The sequence below is a fragment of the Triticum dicoccoides genome, chromosome 2B (assembly GCF_002162155.2).
Source record: "Triticum dicoccoides isolate Atlit2015 ecotype Zavitan chromosome 2B, WEW_v2.0, whole genome shotgun sequence".
NCBI lineage: Eukaryota > Viridiplantae > Streptophyta > Magnoliopsida > Poales > Poaceae > Triticum > Triticum dicoccoides.
In genome coordinates this window covers 347540135-347553742 of record NC_041383.1, presented here as the reverse complement: position 1 = coordinate 347553742, position 13608 = coordinate 347540135, and positions in this window count along the sequence as shown.

The following is a 13608-nucleotide window of genomic DNA, read 5'->3' as shown; positions in this document are numbered from 1 at the left end:
GGTCCGTTTCGTTCGTTTTGCGGTACGCCACACCCCTCCTGATCAAGAGGACCTCCGTTTCGACCGTAGGAGGTCCGTTTCCTCCGTTTTGCGGCACGCAATACCCCTCCCGATCAATAGGACCCTGTTCCGAACGTGGCCGGTCGAACACAAGGCCGTTTCCTCCGTTTTGCGGTACGCCAAGCCTCGTTTCCATCGCCTATTCCGTCCAAGCCGGTTGGCTCCCACGCATTCCGTTGCCTCCCGATGAACATGATGCATTCCGTTGCCTCCCCATGAACACTCATTCCGTTGCCTCCCCATGAACACGACGACGACACTGTTTCTCCGTTCTGACCCAGCCATGTATGTATGCGCGACTAGGCATTCGAGACCCTGCCCGTATGTATGTACGTGGCCGTATTTTCTTTCTTGCACCCTCGCCTCTGTACGTACGTGTACATGCTGCGTGCGCGCCTCTACTACAACACGTGCGCGCCTCTACTACGACACGTGCACGCCTCTACATCGACCAGTATGTACGTACACGTTCGCGACCAGAATGACAACGCTACGTACGCTTCGACCAGGTGGGTCCCGACTGTCAGGCACTTCCTTGCCTGCGAAGATGTAGCTGGTGGGTCCCAGCAGTCAGGGGGGCGAATCGTTTTGTTTTTTTTGCCCGGACGCACTTCCTTGCGTGCGAAGATGTAACTGGTGGGTCCCAGCAGTCAGGGGGGCGAATCATTTTTTTTGCCCAGACGCACTTCCTTGCGTGCGAAGATGTAGCTGGTGGGTCCCAGCAGTCAGGGGCAAATCGTTTTTTTGGACGCACTTCCTTGCATGCGAAGATGTAGCTGGTGGGTCCCAGCAGACAGGGGGATCATTTTTTTCACGAAATACGGTGGCCCGTACGGTGGGTCCCCGCTGTCAGGTGGAGGAATAATTGTTTTGAGCGTAATAAGGAGGCACTTCCTTGATGCGGCTGTGGACCCAGCTGTCAGCCTCTCCACGTACAGTCCACGTCCGATGGAAGCCGTTCCTTGACCACGTTGACCACGCCGCGCCGAAAGCACCAGGGCGGTGGACGACGGCGAGGCCTAGGAAGGGAACGACGCGGAGCCGGGGAAGACGCCACAGTGGATGCCCACGCATAGAGGAGTACGAGGGTTCACTGGTTCGATGCGGTGTGAGGCTGCCGTCGCTGCAGAATAATAGGGGGTGTGGGTGAGTAGAGGGATGGCCTGGTCAGCGGTGGGAGTAGTAGGGGGCGGTGAGGCCTCCGCCGTATCGTAGCCGACCACGGGAGGCAGGAGCACGAGGCACGACCAGCACTGGTTTGGGCGGCTGGAGCAAGAAGACCAGAGGTTGAAGAAGCGCTACGGCCGTTGGATGGACATCATACTGTCCCTGGAGCTAGAATCGTGCATATTGACTAAGTTGACAAAGCCCTCCGTCCCCGTCAACTTAGTAGGCCCACAAGTCAGCCTGCCACTATACTGGGTCCCAGCTAACAGGGGGAGTATTCATTTTTTTGTGCGTAATAAGGAGGCACTTCCTTGCGTACGAAGATATAGCTGGTGGGTCCAAGCTGTCAGAGCCGGCCGCGGGGAGGAGGGAGCAAGCAGTCCCGCCGACGCTTGTTTGAGCGGCTGGAGCAGGAAGAGCAGAGATTGAAGAAGCACGACGGTCATTGGATGGCCATCCAACAGTCACTGCTTGTGCGTCAACCTTTTTTTAGGAAAACCTCAAATCTGTGAAAAACAGCATACAACCCATCTGCCATTATTTTTAATAATTTACAGCCCATTTGCTAATTCTTAAGGTTTTTTTGGAGCCCATATTCTTTTTGTTAGCATTACAGCCCATATTGTGGCCATAGTTAAAAACTTATATGAAATTTTGCATATTTCGGTGCGGTCCGAACTGTTTTTAATCCCGAAATTTCGACTCACATTCAAACTGATTTTAAAAATAAATGTATATCAATATAAAATCAACAAATTCTCCATGCATAAAAATTAATGTAATTTAAAATCTCGAAATGAAAAAAAAGATATTTGAAACTAATTGCCGGTTTGATGTGTTTTAAAAATGTACAACCCATTTCTCATTACTGATGGGCCATTTTCTCGGCCAGTCGAATGAAAGCTCTCCTCGTCTTGAAAGATTTGCAGCCCAACAGGCCTGACAAAGCGACTTACTTGGCAAATCACAAAAAAACTGGGTTGTGGCCATGGACCCAGCTGTCAGCCTCTCCATGTACAGTACTCTTCCGATGGAATGTCGTTGACCACATTGACCACGCCGCGCCGAGAGCACCAAGGCGGTGGACAACGGCGAGGCCTAGGAAGGGGACGACGCGGAGCCGGGGAAGACGCGGTAGTGAATGCCCACACAGAGAGGAGTACGAGGGTTCACTGGTTCGGCTGCGGTGTGAGGCTGCCATCGCCGCAGGGCCTGGCTAGCGGTGGGAGTAGTAGGGGGCGATGAGGCCTCAACGGCAGCACAGCCGGCCACTGGAGGCAGGAGCAGGCGGTCTTCCCGACGCTGGTTTGGGCGGCTGGTGCAAGAAGAGCAGCGATTGAAGAAGCAGCAGGACCGTTCGATTCAAACCCAACAGTTACTGCTGCTAGAATTGTTTGTTGACTAAGTTGACAAGCCCTGTGTACGCGTCAACGTAGTAGGCCCACAGGTCAGCCTCCCAACCGGTGCGCCCCAGATGTCAGTGGGAGGAATCATTTTTGCACGTAATAAGGAGGAAGTTGATTGCGTGCGGCCAGGCCAGCGGAGGGAGTAGGGTGGGCCGGGGAAGCCTGCGCGGCATGACAGCGGGCCACAAGAGGGAGCAGGCAGTCCCGCCGGCGCTAGTTTAGGCGGCTGGAGCAGGAAGATCAGAGATTGAAGAAGCACGACGGCTAGAATCGTGTGTTCACTGACAAAGCCTTGCGTAAACAAGTCAGCCCCGAAATCTGTGGCGTGTACAGCCCATTTGCTATTATTTTTATAATTTTTACTCATTTTCTAATTCATATGGAATTTATTGCAGCCCGTTTTCCATTTTTAGAATTGCCGGCCATTTTCTGGTCAGTACCAGGGTCAAAAAATTAACTAAATATGTGGGTAATTTTGAAAATTCACAAATTTTTGCTGGGGAACAAAATATTCTTAATCCAAAAATTAATAGCCATACTGAAAAAAATTAAAAACAAATTAGTACTATGTCATGTTAAATCCAATGAAATACGTATAAGATATCAGTGAAGAACAAAATTAAAAAAAACTAATATCCCATTTGCTATAATTTTTTTGGATTTTTCAACCCCTTTTGATATTACTTTTAACAGACATTGACCATACTCTTTGGCCAGGACGGAATGCACCCTCCTTGTATTGAAAGATTTGCAGCCCAGTAATTCAGAGAAAACAAATAGGCCTAGCTTGGGTATTCTTCAAAAAGAAATACTAGGCTACCTATTTCCCCAAAGAACTGGTGCATGAGCATTTAGCTTTATTTATTTATTTACTTATTTATGTTTAGGGGACCATGAGCATGTACCTGGGCCGGATTCATGTGAGAGCCTCCCTTCCAGTTAATTATGGGCTTCTCTATTGGGCCTTCATCAGTGGGGTGTATGTTATCGACAAGTGGAAAATGTGTTTCGTACGAAAAATAGTATGAGCTACGTACGGTACGGGGCACTAAAGGATCGAACCGTGCAACGACTTCCAAAACATTGTGTTTGTCGTTCTAACAACACATTTATTCAACCAATAGACGAAATATACTACTGATTGTACATTGAAAACAGCAACGAGGGCTGGGGGTGCAATAGAAGCAGTAAGCACGGCAGAAGAGTGAAGACGCAGCTCTCTCTTCCAAACCAAACATCAGCCATCATTACAAAAGGGCTACCAAAAAAAACAAGTGCATGCATCAAACTAAATAAAGATCCTACTACACCAAGTGTACGCATCTAACTAACTGGCTCAGTTAGACGTTACTATTTATTAAGCTGTGGAGATTGGCTGACGGCTTGAACCAGATGGGTGCCTGACGGGGGAAACTCCAACCAGCAGGTCGAAGTCTTATACTTGCGACCCTCTCTCCTACTTTGGGCTGCAGAGCATGGCGACACATATCAGGGTATGGTGCATGCAGAGACGCATGGTATGTTGTGTACACACAATTTTGCCCGATGAACGAAACCGCACTGCCATCATGATCCTTGCCGTCGGTTATCTCCTGGTTAATCAAATAATTCAGTCCGACAAATAGAGAGTGTGTACCAAGGCTACTTACCAGCCTCCAGTCAAAAATTCCTGAAGGCCCAGAGAAGCTGGGATCCTGCTCAAAGACCTTGCAGTGATTGTGATTGTATTCCGCGAAACAACACGTCCGGTACGTGCGAACGATATCAATCTTTCGTTATCGTCTGATCGAGCCAGGAACAACTTGCAACTGCCATGCCGCTTTTCTTTGAAAGGTTCTGGGATTAGGAAGGGTAGGGACACCAGGCGGCCTACAACATCATACCAAGTTGGAGTCAAATAAAAAAGGGCTCTTGATTTAGTCAATCTTAAGAACAGCATGTTATGAGCATGAATATTTTTTCAGTAAATGTTGACAGTAATATAAGCAAGCCATCATGATATCATAGGAAAGTAACATACTACTGTAACAGCCGTTTGTAGCGATGACTGGAGTAGCCCAGCAATATGGCCAACCATAGAAGGAGTCGACAGCGTAAATGAAGCCCTTGAGTTCAATGGCATCAGAGAACCATGGAGGATGTATGATCCTGCGATGGACATGCAGATTTATCCACTTACCGCAGTGACCTGTCAGATAGGCGAGACCGCGGTTGAAGAACGCAATTAGCCTGAAATCTTTATAATTCACAAATCTTGTGGGCACTTGGAAGATTACAACCTTGAGCAAATCAAACTTGGTATCATGTTGGCTACTGTAAGATTCCGAGTATTCTGGGCCGCGGTGCCAAAGTAGTGCAGTGTTAATCGAAGGAAGGGGGATCAATCACTGGGTGTAGACCTCCACGAGCATCCAGCTGCCGCGACCGTTGACAAGCACCATCCAAGACGTGTTCATGCCGACCCAGTACATACCGTTAATGTAGCTGAGGCTGACGGGGATCGGATCGCAGTGAAGGGGGTTGATGCTCGCCACCCTACGATCGTTATGCTGTGTGGCACGCCGTTTCTGAAGATCAGGCGGCATAAGCAAGCAAGGAGCTGGCTTAAAAGGCTCCGGCCTGAGGGCTTTGAGTAAACGGTACAGCCCCAACGAGCACGCGATGAGCGGCATGTTACTGAGATTGTCCACAGCGAAACAATGAGCTTGATTACCTCTGTGTGGAGCGAATTCCAGCCACTCTTTCGGCGGACGTTGCTCGGTTCTGCCATTGTTAGTGCTTGGGTTTCGGACGAGGGGGGGAGGCACCTTAGCGGGGATGGAAGCTTGGACGAGATTATGTGCGGACAAAGATGGAGAAGCGAATATGTGCTGCGGGAAGTGGACATGTGATGATGACTGCAGCACGCCGCTTGACTTACAAGACACATACCAGCAGTGTAGGGTCATATCGATGCCAGACAACTTGCTTGAGTGATCACAGTACTTGTACTCCCTACAGTACCTACTACAGTACTATGCCCTAGATTGCTAGAGTAGAGTAGTATAGTAGGACTCTGCTCTACTACTAGCACCGGACGAGTAGTATATTCTAACCTAAAATAGTTACAAACTTCAATGCGCGATCGTGGAACGACTACGAGCCGTGCTCAAAGACCGTGTCTACGTGGTGTTTGGACTTATATGCAAAAAAATATCAAGATGCCCGTGCATTGCACGGCACACCATCATCACCAACTCGGTTTTTTCTCTACCCCTACTCCTATAAAAGACTCAGTTGGTGATGACGGAGGCGAGGAGGTGTGTTCAGCCGGGCGTGCAGCGGATGGTGCAACACTATTCGATTTGTTATAAAAAAAGTAGTAGAGATAGAGACATAGGGAGGAGCACGAGGTTGTGGGAGATAAGGATGAACGAGGCAAGGCCTTATCTGTAAATGTGGAGAGAGGCGCGGGTATCTTTTGTAAAATTGTCATAGTTGGCTTTCTATCCGTTAGATATGGATCGGACGGTCTATATTACAAGATGGCAGGCATACCATCATCACCAACTCGGTTTTCTATAAGAGTAGATATATATAGATATAGATAGATAGAGACTAGGGAGTACTAGTAAGGACACCATCTACTGCTTCGTGTGCTACTCCTGCGCTCCATTCGGCGGCCGCAACGTCCCCTACAGCCACTCCCTCCTGCGCTCCATTCGGCGGGCGCTGTTGAAATATGGGGAGCGCACTCTCGCATCTGCTGGCAGCCACGACTTCACCGATGACGACTTCTTCCCCGACCTCGGCAACCTCTTCCTCAATGACATGGGCGACAACCTCAACGCCAACGGTGCTACTCCCGTTGCACCGTATGTGTTTCTGTCCTTCCTATTCGAAATCATCGTAGAATTCATGTTTCTACTCTATATCCTACTACTATGCTAGTCCACATGATTAGTTTCATCTCTGTTATAGCCGTCATGATTTATTTTGTGCTTATTCGGATTAAATCTCGTAGTAAATTGCTCATATATTCAACTGGCGCAACGTCCCCTACAGCCACTCCCGTTTCATGGACGGCCTGGTCGATGCCTCCAAGGAGCCCTTCGTCCACTGCTATGAGTGCTCGATGCCGTTTTGTGGCTCACCGGCAGACATGGTGCATCACCTCATGGATGCGTGCAGTGGTCACTGTTGGCCCTTGGTGGAGAACATCAAGTACGACACGTGCTACCGGTTCACCATGCCGGAGTCGCTGGAGGATCACCGCCGCCTGTTAGTCTCGGAAGAGGACGGCAACGTCTTCCTCTTGATTGTGGGCACCGGCGGGGCCCGCGCAGGCCGCCGCCCCGTCTCTGTAATGTGCGTCAGGGGCGTCGCCGCTAATGCTGACACTGACACGAGGCAGATGTACGGGTGCGTGGTCAATGTTACTACCCCTTTGGGTCGCGTGGGCTGCGACACCGGCCTCATCGGACAGACTTGGACTCTGGGGAGTTGGGATTATCCCGCCAATGTGGACTTAGAAAACAACCCATGGCATCCGTTCCATCCTTTACCCGCCGACTCGGTGGACGGGGACTCCAAGGAGGTTCACCTAGACATACGCATTATCAAGTGCACTTAGAAACATGTACTGTGTGTGTGGGCGCTTATGGCCCGTGTCTTTGCCGCTTTTTATTCTGTAAGCTTGTCGTTAAACTTGAGTGGCTTTCGCAGCAGTTCTTCCTTTGAACTGCTCCTCTCAGTGAGCTGATGTAAGACACTTTGGGTTTCATTTGATAATGGAACCGGGGAGGAGCCTCCCTGTTCTTCTAAAAAAAATACGCATTATCAAGTTAAATGTTGATCATTAGTCTTTGCTCAATGTAATCCGCTGCCTAAGCATGTGGAGACTTCCATGCATGATCTTGCTCTATTGGAGTATCGCGCATGAATAAAAGTGTATCCGTTTATGGTTTAGTCTAGAATCTTCCATGTATGAATTTTTACTACAGTACTGGTGAAAGAATTACGATGAACCATTTCTTACATCTCCTCTGCCCCCTTGCAAGTCATCCTGATTTAATCCCTCCGTCTAGGTGTATAAGGGCATTGTTAATATTACTTAATAGTATAGCCAACTGTTGACTATAAGAAAGTGTCATGTCATCTGTAGCCAACATGTATAACAATCGATACTCAAAAACTAATTCTTAAAGATCATTTCTTGCAAAGCACAATAAGTGTTATTTCTTCACAAGTTTCGGATGCAGGTTGAACAGTTGAATGCTTTTGTTTGCAAAAGATACCTTTTTATCTATTTCACCCGGATGTTTGTGAGCTCTAGAGATGAGATAATATCCGAAGAAACCTATCGATACCTGTTACACATGAGATGACCCCCACATCCTTTGTCAAAATAAACAACTCCCCGATCAATGTATTTCACTCTTCGGTGCAACGCACGGGCACCTTACTACTATAGATTAGTACGACCAAAAATTGAACTAACATTATATATAGTACGATAAGTACTGATGCATGTCACCTAAAATTATATCATTCAAAACTATGTTCAAATACGAATCCAACGATATAGTTTTTGTTGACATGCACTAACATTTTGTCAGTTAAATCTTTAGTCAAATTCAATGGGGACTAATAAACCACGACCGATATAGTACAAGTGTAGAGGGCGACGCTGCTCGAGAGTCTCACCTCTCACCCCGCTCGTGGTGCGGCAGTAAAGCCGTCATATCACAAAACCCAACCACTCCCAGTAATAAATGGCCTGGTAAAATAAACGGACAAGCAACCATCACATCCCTCCGTCTTTTTTGCATTTCATCTCTCTGCATTTACTTTCTCCGGTTCATCTCCCACACTCGATCCCTAGCTACTACTCCTAGGGCCAGTTCTTTTGGCGGCTTCCCCAGCTTTTCCCACAAGACTAGTCACAGTGGAGAGTAACAATAAGGCGCCTCACTCATTTATTTGAGCTTCTAAACTACTACTCCGTCCTGGTTTATTCCTCACCATTGTAATTTGTGCTAAATTTTGACCAAAGATTTAACTGATAAAATGTTACTCAAAACACTTAGGCGCGGTGCATCTAGGTGTGTAAGTCATCTTACGAAAACCAAATAATCCCAAAACACTTAGGCGCGGTGCATTAACTTCTACCTCATTTCTTGTTTCTTGACATATCAACCAATAAGAGATAAAGAGTGTGCATGCTTTTAATGACTTGAGATATGAAACACGACATGCAGTGGTTAGTTCATTGCATGCAATACTATTAATTACCAAATAAACATTAATGTTTCTCGTTTTCTCCTCCTCCTTGGTCACGGTGCACAACCTAAGATGACTTACTCACCTAGATGGATGCAGTAGTGCATGTGACATGCACTAACATTTCATTAGTTAAATTTATGATCAAAATTTGACATAGATTACAATGGGGACCAATAAACCAGGACGGAGGTAGTAGTTATGGGATTACTAATCTAGAAGCCTAAAAGAACTGGCCCCTGGTACTCCTACTAGTAGTAGTACTCAAGTTGGAATTCCAATTGCACGGCACAACTTGTTAGGCAAAACATTCGATACAGGGTGTAGGAAGCGGTTTGGGAATTTGCATGCCTTTCCAACCGGTGAGATACTCCGTACAAAGTATGACAGAGAAATAACCACAGAGAAGGAAGCTAAAGTAAACAATCAAACTAGCATTTTTGCATTTGTTTTGCATTGAATCATTTCACAAGCTTGACTAGTGCGGGTTTTCTACTTTTACAAAAACCGCATCGTAATGTTTAAACGTGCATTTGCACGTACATAAGTAATAGTAGTACTCCCTCCGTCTAGGTGTACAAGTCTTCCCTCCTTCTTGGTCACCGTGCACAACTGCTACCTCTTGAGCACTGCATTGGATTTCCCCGAAGAGGAGAGGACGATGCAGCAAAGTAGCGTAAGTATTTCCCTCAGTTTTTGAGAACCAAGGTATCAATCCAGTAGGAGACCACGCACAAGTCCCTTGTACCTACACAAAACGATAGCTACTCGCAACCAACGCGATTAGGGGTTGTCAATCCCTTCACATTCACTTATGGGAGTGGGATCTGATAGAGATGATAAATAACATTTTTGGTATTTTTGATAGATAGATGCAAAGTGAAAAGTAAAAGGCAAAGTAAAAACAAAGCAAGTAAATAAGCGATAGAGATTGATATGATGAGAATAGACCCGGGGGCCATAGGTTTCACTAGTGGCTTCTCTCAAGAGCATAAGTATTCTACGGTGGGTGAACAAATTATTGTTGAGCAATTGACAGAATTGGGCATAGTTATGAGGATATCTAGGTATGATCATGTATATAGGCATCATGTCCGAGACAAGTAGATCGAAACGATTCTGCATCTACTACTATTACTCCACTCATCAACCGCTATCCAGCATGCATCTAGAGTATTAAGTTAAAAACAGAGTAACACCTTAAGCAAGATGACATGATGTAGAGGGATAAATTCATGCAATATGATAAAAACCCCATCTTGTTACCCTCGATGGCAACAATACAATACGTGCCTTGCTGCCCCTTCTGTCACTGGGAAAGGACACCGCAAGATTGAACCCAAAGCTAAGCACTTCTCCCATTGCAAGAACTACCAATCTAGTTAGCCAAACCAAAAGGATAATTCGAAGAGACTTGCAAAGATAACTCAATCATACATAAAAGAATTCAGAGAAGATTCAAATATTGTTCATAGATAAACTGGATCATAAACCCACAATTCATCGGTCTCAACAAACACACTGCAAAAAGAAGAAGATTACATCGAATAGATCTCCACGAGAGAGGGGGAGAACATTGTATTGAGATCCAAAAAGAGAGAAGAAGCCATCTAGCTACTAGCTATGGACCCGAAGGTCTGAAGTAAACTACTCACACTTCATTGGAGGAGCTATGGTGTTGATGTAGAAGCCCTCCGTGGTGGATGCCCCCTCCGGTGGAGCTCCGGAACAGGCCCCAAGATGGGATCTCATGGATACAGAAGGTTGCGGTGGTGGAATTAGGTTTTTGGCTCCTGTTCTGATCGTTTGGGGATACGTAGGTATATATAGGAGGAAGGAGTACGTCGGTGGAGCAATAGGGGGGCCACGAGGCAGGGGGCGCAGCCTAGGGGGGGCACCCCCCACCCTCGTGACCGCCTCTGTTATGTCTTGGAGTAGGGTCCAAGTCTCCTGGATCACGTTCGGTGAGAAAATCACGTTCCCGAAGGTTTCATTCCGTTTGGACTCCGTTTGATATTCCGTTTCTTTGAAACACTGAAATAGGCAAAAAAAACAACAATTCTGGGCTGGGCCTCCGGTTAATAGGTTAGTCCCAAAAATAATATGAAAGTGGAAAATAAAGCCCAATATAGTCCAAAACAGTAGATAAAGTAGGATGGAGCAATCAAAAATTATAGATACGTTGGAGACGTATCAGGCATCCCCAAGCTTAATTCTTGCTCGTCCTCGAGTAGGTAAATGATAAAAAAAGAATTTTTGATGCGGAGTGATACTTTGGCATAATTTCAATGTAAATCTTCAGATCCAAAAGATTCAAGACAAAAGTTCATATTGACACAAAAATAATAATACTTCAAGCATACTAATCAAAGCAATCATGTCTTCTCAAAATAACATGGCAAAAGAAAGTTCATCCCTACAAAATCATATAGTTAGGCTATGCTTCATTTTCGTCACACAAAGATGTTCCCAACTTCTATACCCCCGATGACAAGCCAAGCAATTGTTTCATACTTAAATAATCTCAAACTTTTTCAACCTTCACGCAATACATGAGCGTGAGCCATGGATATAGCACTATGGGTGGAATAGAATATGATGATGGGGATTGTGTGGAGAAGACAAAAAAGGAGAAAGTCTCACATTGACGAGGATAATCAACGGGCTATGGAGATGCCCATCAATTGATGTCAACATGAGGAGTAGGGATTGCTATGCAATGGATGCACTAGAGTTATGAATTCTCAACACAAGAAAACTAGTGGGTGTGCATCCAACTCGCTTGCTCACGAAGACCTAGGGCATTTGAGGAAGCCCATCGTAGGAATATACAAGCCAAGTTCTATAATGAAAAATTCCCACTAGTATAAAAAGACAACTTATGAGACTCACTACATGAAGAACAAGGTGCTACTTTGAAGCACAATATATGAGACTCACTACATGAAGAACAAGGTGCTACTTTGAAGCACAAGTGTGGAAAAGAGATAGTAGCATTGCCCTTTTTATTTTATTTTTATTATTTTTTTGGGCCTTTTTTTTGCCTTCCCTTTTTTTTATTTGGGCAATGCTCTAACAATGATGATCATCACACTTCTATTGATTACAACATGAGGATTACAACTCGAAGCTTAGAACAAGATATGACTCTATATGAATGCCTCCAGCGGTGTACCGGGATGGTGTAATGAATCAAGAGTGACATGTATGAAAAATAATGCATGGTAGCTTTGCCACAAATACGATGTCAACTACATGATCATGCAATGTCAATATGACAAAAGTAATGTATGTCATGATGATGATGATAGAAGTTGCATGACAATATATCTCGGAATGGCTATGGAAATGCCATGATAGGTAGGTATGGTGGCTGTTTTGAGGAAGATATAAGGAGGTTTATGTGTGATAGAGCGTATCGTATCACGGGGTTTGGATGCACCGGCGAAGTTTGCACCAACTCTCAAGGTGAGAAAGGGAAATGCACGGTACCGAAGAGGCTAGCAAAGGCGGAAATGCGAGAGTGCGTATAATCCATGGACTCAACATTAGTCAAAAGAACTCATATACTTATTGCAAAAATTTAGAAGTCATCAAAAATCAAGTACTACGCGCATGCTCCTAGGGGGATAGATTGGTAGGAAAAGACCATCGCTCGTCCCCGACCGCCACTCATAAGGATGCACAAGCCAGGTACACTCATGTTTCAAATTTGTTACACAACTTTAACCATACGTGCATGCTACGGGACTTGCAAACTTCAACACAAGCATTCTTTGAATTCATAATCACCCAACTAGCATGACTTTGATATTGTCACCTCCATATCTCAAAACAATTATCAAGCATCAAACTTATCTTAGTATTCAATTCACTCAAAAGAAAGTTTCACATATCTTGAATACCAAGTATATTAACATTAAGCAAATTACCATGCTATTAACGACTCTCAAATAATCTAAGTGAAGCATGAGAGATCAATAGTTTCTTTAAAACAAATCCACCATCGTGCTCTAAAAGATCTAAGTGAAGTACTAGAGCAAAAATTATCATGCTCAAAAGATATAAGTGAAGCACTATGAGCAAAACTATCAAGCTCAAAAGATATAAGTGAAGCACATAGAGTATTCTAACAAATTCCAGTTCATGTATGGCTCTCTCAAAAGGTGTGTACAGCAAGGATGATTGTGGTAAACTAACAAGCAAAGACGCAAATAATACAAGATGCTCCAAGCAAAACACATATCATGTGGTGAATAAAAATATAGCTCCAAGTAAATTACCGATGGAAGTGGACGAAAGAGGGGATGCCTTCCGGGGCATCCCCAAGCTTTGACTTTTTGGTGTCCTTGGATTATCTTGGGGGTGCCATGGGCATCCCCAAGCTTAGGCTCTTGCCACTCCTTGTTCCATAATCCATCAAAAGAATTCACCCAAAACTTGAAAACTTCACAACACAAAACTCAACAGAAATCTCGTGAGCTCCGCTAGAGAAAGAAAACAAAGAACTACTTCAAGGTACTGTAATGAACTCATTCTTTATTTGTATTGGTGTTGAACCTACTGTATTCCAACTTCTCTATGGATTATAAACTATTTTACTAGCCATAGATTCATCAAAATAAGCAAACAACACCCGCAAAACAGAATCTGTCAAAAACAGAACAGTCTGTAGCAATCTGTAACTAACGCAAACTTCTGGAACTCTAAAAAT